Consider the following 9,785-nt stretch of genomic DNA (forward strand, 5'->3'; position numbering starts at 1 on the left):
TATCAATAAGAATCCTTTTTCTTTAACAAAAGACAGAGTAGTTTAATTAGGTTTTTCAATAGACAGGCCATTCGATTTTGTGTGAATGGAGAAAAGGAAAATCTAAAAAATATTTTTTTATTGTTTAAAAGTTTTTATTTAGTTAAAGAAAAAAATAAAAAGAAAAGAAATCCTTACTTAATTTTCTTTATTCTATAAAAAAATAGTTATTGATGTACGTATACAATATCACCTAAAATATCTTTTTTAATGTTTGAATAATGAAAGTGATTAAATTAGCAAAGATATGTATGCAGTCTAGTACACTTTCGACTTTTCATTGACGATATGTTTGACAATTCCATAGTGAATATCTGAGAAAGGCCTTCAACCACCGTACCAAATCACCATTAAAATTTGAAAGCGAGACAATTCTAATTATATAGTAACATTTTAGGACTCGTTATTCACATGGTGATTTTTTATTTATTTTTTTTGGCATTTTAATTCTCAGGTTTAGCAAATTATATTATATGATTTGACTCAAAAATGCCACAGCAAAGAACGGTGTAAAAGTAGACGAAAAAAATGTGGAGATATAGTAACATTTTTGAAGGCCAGTTAATTAATAACTTGTTTTGATATTATATATATATATATATATATATATATATATATATATATATATTTGCGTATATCAAATGCTTGCTATTTTTAGATAATTAATAATTATTTTTTCTAAAATAAAAATCCTTTACATAAGTATAAGTGAAATATATATATCACACAATCATAATTACTTAATTTTTTTTTATTGCAGTAAAACCTTTAAGCAGTAATCTATATAATAAAACAATCTTCAAATAATATTTGAAATAAGTGACATTTATAATTCACTTATAATTTCAGTAAAAAAAAAAATCTAGAAGTGATGAGCCTATAATGTAAAACTGTTGTTTTTAATCAATCAATTAATCAAATTAAATTATTACCAATCGAGTATTTTTTTTTTTTTTGAACCATAGTATCTTTCTTTTGAATGCTATTGAACCTAGCTAATTATAGAGAAGTGATGAATGACATCAATCAATCCAAAAAAGAGCAACTAGACAAAGTAGGGAGAAACCCATGAAAAAGTAGATATAACTATGTGTAACTCATTCAAGGAAACAAGAGCGCAACATATAATTAAAAGCTAGCTATCCAATACAAATCTCTCGTACAAGAGGAGAGGGGCATATAAGTGTAGCCCTCGATTTTATTCTTAATATTAATAATAATGCTACTGATATGCTAGTAAGTAGTTTCCAGTTTCCTGCATCCGTGACTTTCTTTTCAAACCTTGATGCTGCAAATTGTAACCAACAAATGAATCGAGACAATGAACACTCTCAAATAAAACATAGCTAAGTCTACCTGTTTAATATATAGTTTGCATGGTGAGCTGAAATAGGTTTATAGTAGTGATGAATTGATATCAAAACACAAAAAAAGCATACTTTCGTAGTATTGAAATTCAATTATTAAAAAGAATGTCAAGTGACTCGAGCATGACTCAACGGAAAATAATGAGATAAAACTATTCAAATTATGTGAAATGTAATCATTTTTTTATATTAAAAATGTTGTTTTAGTTTCTGTACCTTTGGTCAAACGCAGTCAAAGTTGTTATACTTTCATATTGATAAATTTGAACGCAATTTTTTAAAAATTGTGTAAATTTAGTTCATTTCTAAGAATTCATCATTTTTTATGTTTTTAATGTTAAAAGGAACTAAACCGTTATATTTTTACTTTTTTAAAAAAAATTTACTTACAACATTTGATCAAAAGTATAACGACTAAAAACAGTTTTTTTCCTTCTATCCATGAGGGAAAAAATGATAAAATTCAGCTACCACATAAAAAAATAGTCAAAATCATTGCATAGAAATCTCTCATATATCATACAATAATTTCTTTAACAACCAAAGAGAGTATAACAAGAGTGGAAGATATGATATATAAAATGAAGTTAATATATATTCTTACATGATCATGTAGGGGATGCTGACGCCACATTTGCCTTGCCGGGAAGCGAGACGGCGTTGTTGGCGGTCGGTGGTGGTCTTGGCGGCGGCGTTGAGGCTCTTCACTCAGCTGTAGCATGGCGCCGGCGGTGATCCTCCCTTCTGGATGTAACCGATGCATGGGGCCAGGGAGCTCGTCACATGCCCGCACGTGATAGCAGCATGTGCCATGGGTGCACTCACCACAACCATGCACAACAATGAAGCCAAAAATGCAACCTTGAGGCTAGCCATGAAAAACCGAAGAAAATGGTACGTGTGTGTGTTTTAGAGTTTGGTTGTTTAATTATGGCTTAGGTGATATTGGTTCACTTGGTGTGAGTATGAGTGGTGCTGGGTGTAGGGTTTATATAGAGGTGGAAGTGAATGTGAATAATTTTCTCTATTTAATCACTTCAATATTAATGGAAACAAAGAAAAACACTTATTTTCACTCTTTTCCTCAATGATTTAATGATGTGGGGGAGCGAATGTGGATGTGGTAAACATACTTCAATCTACAATTACATCTAATTACAATTATGGAAATAATAAAAACCTCTTTTTCATTCTTTTTTTTTTTTCTGTGTTTCTGTTGTGTGTTACGTGGTGTGACATAAAAAGTGATAAAACATATCGTGGGAGAGGATTGAAACTCAAGTCTTAGGTTTTGTTTGTGTCAAAAGCGAGTTAAAATGAGTTGAGTTGTGTATTGCAGTTAAATCTTTTAATTAATCACACAACTTAACTGGAGTTTTTTTTTAAAAAAAAATAAATAATAAAAAAAAAAGCTTAGAATGAATAATTTCCCTTGTGTGGTGGAGAAAATTTGTTCAGTGAAGCGTAATTTTTTTATCTTTCTTAAAATACTTCTCATAAGATCGATATTTATATTTTTATAAGTAAAAATTGACAATCTTTTTTATCCTCAACCCTAATAAAGAAAATAATAAAAGGCAAAAGAGAGAGAGGGGAAAAATAAAGAAAAATAGTAGAAATATAAAGAAAAGTTAGAGAGATCCAGATAGAGAGACTATAGATCGAGGAAATGTAGAGGATTCATGTCCCTCTAACAAAGCAAGCTAGTGATTTTATTTTTTCAAAAAAATTTCTTATACTTTTCTTAATCCAAATTATTTAAAATTTTATTGTATATATATTTTATTTTTTTACATTTTTACACAGGTGCAGTAAATTTTCAAATATTTCCAATTAATTTTTTAATTTTAAAATAAAAACACTTAAAATATGTGAATTTTGAGAAATAATATTTTATGTTATAAAAATAGTGTGCTGTATATTTTCAACCTGAAGTGATACAAACTACAAAGTCCTGTGTTGTGACTGGCATAAGTTAGTTGGTAGTTGGGTTCCATTTAATGCTGCAAACCAAATGCTTCATCTTTTTTCACCTGGTTTAATATCATACATTTGATGTATACGTGCATTTTAATTTGAGGGCCTCATGATCAACATGCTAGGGAAGGTACCACCATTTATGATTAATTCGATTAAAGTTAGATGACAAAGACTAAGAGAAATTAACAAAACCACACAATTTGCTGCATTCTTTGATTTCTTTCCGTACTAAACTATTTATGCACCGACTATCATTGATTGAGCGTCTTCGGGTGTAGACGTAGTATCAAATTCCCAGTTATATTGTTGGTTTAACTTTCAACCTTTTCTGCTTTCTTTTGTGTGTTTTTTTTCGATTTTCTTTCCTACCTCCATTCATTGCTTAATTTCCACGGAGAAAGAAGAGGTAATCAATTTCTAACTTTCTCATTTGGGGCAGGATATTTTAAAATTAATGTTTTTTTATCTGTAACCGTAAGAATTAAAGATAAATATTAAAGATTTATATTTTATAATAATTCACTTATTGTATTTAATTAAGTGAGTTTGACGTTGTAATCGTTTTTTTTTGGAAATGTTGAAATTAACTTATATGTTTTCATATTTTTGTTACTCTTGTTAGGTAAAATTTGATTAAGTTATAAAAATTAAATTTGTACGTGTAATTGGAAAACATGGGAGAACAATAAATCAAACTATCAGTTGATACGATTGTCAAAAAAAATTATGCAAAGACAGTTGTTAATATCAAATCAATACATTTAAGAATATCTTTGTACATATAAAAATCATATTAATATTTTAAATCTATAAATAAAATACTTAATTGTCAATTTTTGAGAAATTAAAATACAATCATTTAATTTCTTAAAATACTAACACGCTTATCATCGAAATGAATAAAAGTTTAACAAGTGTCATGTATATTCAATCTTTATCTTTTATAAATTAATGTCATTTATTTTATTGCATATTTCTAAATGTTTGATTTTTTTAATCTTTATTTCTTCTAAAAATTTTATTTTTTTCTATTTTTATTTCTTATTATTATCGAAATCATTTACAAACTAATTATTGAATTGAAAATACTTTTACCAAAATTTCCCTAATTATTAATTATTACTAATCCTATGAACTACTTCACTATTGTAACAAAAATAGATATGCTTATCGAAATTATAATCATAATTTACATTAAATATTAGACAGTTTTTTTATTAAGTTTAAAACTACGAACTTATTTATTTATCAAAAAGAATTTATAATTGAAAAGAGATTCTTGTTTAATAAAAAAAATTCATTAAAAGTATTTTCTTTTCGAAAAATAATATAATTTTCACGATTAATAATTTCTCACTCCAGTCGACATAGTAAAATGAAGGTAATAACTAAACTGATTGTGGAAAATTCAGTCAATAGGCTATCCACTCAAATAATTTAATTTGTATATGTAATTGAAACATATCATTCGCAAGTATCTTTGAGGTGGTTAATAATGCTATCCTGTCAACTAATTGTTCTTAAGGTATGTCTTTTTCTTTGCCAATGACTTTTAGATCTCTAAAAATTGCAGTAGTTTTCGTATTAGTTTATTTATAATATGTGATAGCGAAATTTTTGGATTCGATCGGTTTGAAAAGACTTTATTATTGTAGATGTTGATAATCTTGTTGAATTCATTTTGATATAAGCTTAAAATTTAAGGTATTTGATAAATGATTGAATTCTATTGTATGTTCTTAATAAAAATTTGTTTGTTTTAAGCCTCTTGCTATATTAAAATTTTGATTTTGAGTTCATGTGTTAGTTGAGAATGTGTCATCATCATAACTCAATTAATGATAAAAAATTAAAATAAAAGTTTTTATATATTTGAGGACTCCAAACAAGATAAAAGTTTATTGGAACTCAAAATAACCATAAACGTATTTAAGTCTTTGATATGGACCATATTATAAATATCAGCAATATCAATAGAAAGAAAAAAATTATCATGTATCAATTTAGTGTAGTTTAAAATAGAATAGCTTAGTCTGTGTTCCTAGCAAAGAATCCTTAACACTTTAATGTTGTCGTAGTTGTCATCATTCAATGTCACTATACTCTTTTTTATATATTTATATATTCTTTTAAACTATTTTTTTTTGCTAGCTCATTCTTTTATATATTTATATATACTACTATTTTATATATATATATATACTATATAGATTAAATTATAAAAAATATTTTTAATAATAAAAAATCACTTCAAATAAATTATGATATCATTAATATAAAGAATAAGAGAAATTAAAAATAATTTTTCAAAAATTTGAACCACTAATAAAAACAAATTATTATTTTTGAAGGAATAAAAAAATAATTATCAAATCTTAAAGAGTATATTTAAACCAAAAAAATACTAAAATGTATAACAAAAGAATAAAGCAAGCAAACAAACCAATGCATTAAGGGTGTGTTCCTTTACTGAAAAAGAGTATAAATGAAAGAAAAATTAACAATAAAATAATATGGGACTTATGTACCTTAAAAAAAGCCTAAGCGACTAGTAGCCAGTGGCAGAGTAGTAATGAGCAAGGTAAAACAAACACCTGGAGTCAACACCTCAGGGGTAGCAAAAAAACTGAAAAGACAAAAAAACCAAAAAAAAGTAACACGTATTTAACTAAGTGTGGGCAGAAGTGTAATTTTGTTGAATTATTCATTTATATAATTTTATATAGATAAAAAACAATTATAATTAAAGTAAAGGATTTTTTTAATCCAAAAATATTTATTATATCAGAAATTTAATGTGAGACTAAAACATGCTTTTATACATATATTATTGACCTAAGGATAAAGTAATTAAAATTCATATTTTAAATTTAGTTACATAAAAAAATATTATTAGTTTTTACTTTTTATAAAACAAAAAAGATCTCATATATTGATAAAAAGTTTATATATGTTGGAAAAGAAACCCTACTAAATAGCTACCTCATTTAAAGTATATTATTACTCTTAAAAATAATTTTAGTCTTCACTCATGTTGGATGGGCCCTTCTTTCATACTCCCACATCTACAATTAAGTTTGTTTCTCCTCTATATAGAAATAAACATTATTTGTACTATTACATCTCCACATGACATCAATGAACCAACACATTGCGACCACAACCTCCACATGACCTAACCACAACGACACCTCTGCAACCACTAGTAGCTTGGTAAAAAGCTAGGAATAATTAAGTAAAAACCAAAAATTACAATTAAAAGAAGTTAATAGACTTTGAAAAAGACAAAGCTGGAGAAGAATTTCATAATGATAAAGTTGAAACAAAAAAGAATGAGCTAGTGAAGACAAATCTTAAGATCAGAACATCTTGAAGACAATGAGTACTTAGGGACTTGGGAAAATATGTAAAACTTTAAAATTTTAGCTAAGCTTGACTCAATGGATTAAAATGGATAAAAACATAAATTGTTTTTTAAAAAAAAGATAAACTTAAAGAAAAAAGCTTTTTGATTAAAAATATTGCTCTAAACCAGAATTGCCTAAGGAATCGTTTCCCCTGATGGTAGGAATTGGTTCCAATGTGAAAGAATCTAGTAACAATTTAAAGAATCAAATTTTGAGCATAGTTTTCTCACAAGGAATTAATCGATTTCTTCAATCGAAGAATTGATTCTCACACGAAGGAAATGATCCCCCCCTTCATGGAATTGATTCACAATAGCTAAATTAGATTTGCTAGAGAAAAAAAAAACTTGATTTTAAGTTAAACTAATATATTTATACTATCAAATCATATAATTAAGGATTTTAAAATTAATTATTTTGTGTCGTAAATCCCTATATAAAGAAATCCTTTCATTAAACAAAATAGATAGAAGTGACTAAAAAGATGTGGGAGGTGCTTGGTTAGGATTGTGAAATATTTTAAGGTTAAATTGTAATTTTAATCTTTCTATTTTTATGAAAAATTTAAATGAAATAAAAAAAATATTTTAATTAAAATTGAACTATTCATCCTTTATTCATATACAAAGCAATAAACAATAAATCACTAAGTAACTTACTTTTTTTAATTAATTAAATTAACATTATTTTTTATATATCATTAGTTAAGAATTATTCATTTTTCAAATTATCAAAATTTATAAATTAAAAACATTTAATATATAAATATTTTTAATTTTATTTTATATCATTTATATATTTTTATTTTAAATAGCTTACATATTTTTATTTTATAAATTTATAATTAAATTTCATAAATTAATATGTAAATTATTTACATACAATTTTTTGTAAATAATTTACATATTAATTTATGAAATTTGATTATAAATTGGTAAAATAAAAAATATAAACTATTAAAAATATTTATATATTAACTATTGATACTTAGAAAATAATATTAATTGATTAACTAATTAATTGATTAACTAAACAAAACAATTGTGTTAGTAATTTATTATCTTGTTTATAAATAAAAGATTACGAGTTTAATTTTTATTATAATATTTTTTTTTATTTTTCATGTATTTAATTCTTATTTACATAAATGAGATATCAACGGCTACATAACATTGATGTCAACACCAAAAGGTATTTGGCTCTTTTTTATCTTTTCCCTGTTATAAGCTGTTTTGATTTGTATTTTTATTTTTTTTTTCATTTTCTGAAAATTGTTTTCATTTTTAAAAGATTAGAATTTTACAAATATGTTTGATTTGACTTCTTGTTTTCTATTTACAAGAAATAAAAATATTGAAAATGCGTTTTCAAAAGAAAATGTATTTTTATATTTACTTAAAATTATATTCCTGATCACCGTGTGTTTTTATTTTACTCAAAATGAAATTTTATTGTTTCTAATTTTTTGTTCGTTTAAAAAAATATTTTAAAATATCTAACTAAACGTGTTTCCATTATCATTTTTTATTTCTAATAAAAATGAAAACAAAAAACAATCAAATCAAATACCCCTTAATTTTTCTCATAGTGCAACACCAAGGGCAGTGTTGCTTTGAGCAACAGAGTCGTGCATCCTTCAAGCATGCTCGTGATTATTACCGTGAGAGATAGCAAAAAACCTTATCATAAGCCTGATCGTGTTAGTTAGCACGAGTTTGCTTCCCTAAACAAGGAAGTGCTTCAATTATTCAGGGGTATTCTTGGAATTCAAAGCATAGAAGATGTGCCAGAAGCTTCGATCATCAGGCATGGCTCCTAAGTGATAAAAGAAAGATGATAATTTGGAGCAATTTTTCTAGAGTAAACCACTATTATAGTGTTAATTTAAAAGTGTATATTATATATATATATATATATATATATATATATATATATATATATATATGAAAGTAATATTTGAAACTAGTGAAATTTCAAATAAATTATTGAAGGTACAATTTGTGCATTTATATAAAAAAGGACGTATGACTTAATTGAAAAAAAGACTTATAAACCTGAGCGTATAATTATTTTCCAACTATTAAATTTATCCATTCTTTGTATATCATAATTGTCAATTATTGAAAACATTCCGTCCACTCTCAAAACAAGTTACATCTAAAATTATTATTTGTATATATGCTGTTAAACTTTAATATTAGTAGTATGATCTTATTGAAAAATGTTGATGATATATTCGCAATCACAATTTGTTGAACATAATAATTTTTATTATTGAATAAAATTTATTAAAAATCATAAAATTCATGTGTGTGAAGTCATTTTAAGTTTTTACTTGAAATGAAGGATACAGTATAAATAAGCTAAATATAATTTCTTCTAAACACGCCTTGAATCTGAAGTATTGATAAAATTGATTCACACAAGTCGATCGATTCATCACTACTGCTTTCTAGTTTTCACATCGGTTTCTGAGTGATAATTTGGATGGTTGGTTAACAGATGTATGGTGCGATTCAAGTTTCAAAAACTTCATTAATTAGTTAGTTCTGAACAATTAAATGCTGATAAATGCTATCGTCTGATATTGAATACCAGCAACATACTTGATAAATTGTTAATTAATTTTTTATATAATGCTTGATCACTCATTACATAGTCACACACATATAATGGCCAGTGTATATGACGCTAGTATATTTAATGGCCAGCGTATATATAAAGACCAATGTGTATAAAGGCCGAAGTATATTTATATATGAAGACCAATATTATACTATCAAACAAAATCCCATTTTAATGCCCCTTTATAATATTTTTTGTATGACGTAAGTCTCAAATTAATCTCCACTTTAATGTCCATTTATTTGGTTCCAAGAAATGTACACTTTGTAATAATATTGCACTTAGAACATCAGATCAGCTTTCAAGATTTAATAAAGAACTAAAGGTCAATGTATTTATTATTATTTAATACTCTCCCTTTCTTTTT

General features: G+C 25.6%; 1 long non-coding RNA gene across 1 annotated transcript; it reads right to left on the bottom strand.

Annotated features, from left to right (window-relative positions):
- Positions 1-1,094: 1,094 nt before the first annotated feature.
- Positions 1,095-2,326, bottom strand: LOC114405386. The gene is made up of 2 exons (XR_003665190.1): positions 2,011-2,326; positions 1,095-1,327 (listed from the first exon to the last, which is right to left on the bottom strand). It is a non-coding gene; the product is annotated as an uncharacterized LOC114405386 (long non-coding RNA).
- Positions 2,327-9,785: the final 7,459 nt, after the last annotated feature.

Source organism: Glycine soja, chromosome 3, assembly GCF_004193775.1.
Source record: "Glycine soja cultivar W05 chromosome 3, ASM419377v2, whole genome shotgun sequence".
Taxonomy (NCBI): domain Eukaryota; kingdom Viridiplantae; phylum Streptophyta; class Magnoliopsida; order Fabales; family Fabaceae; genus Glycine; species Glycine soja.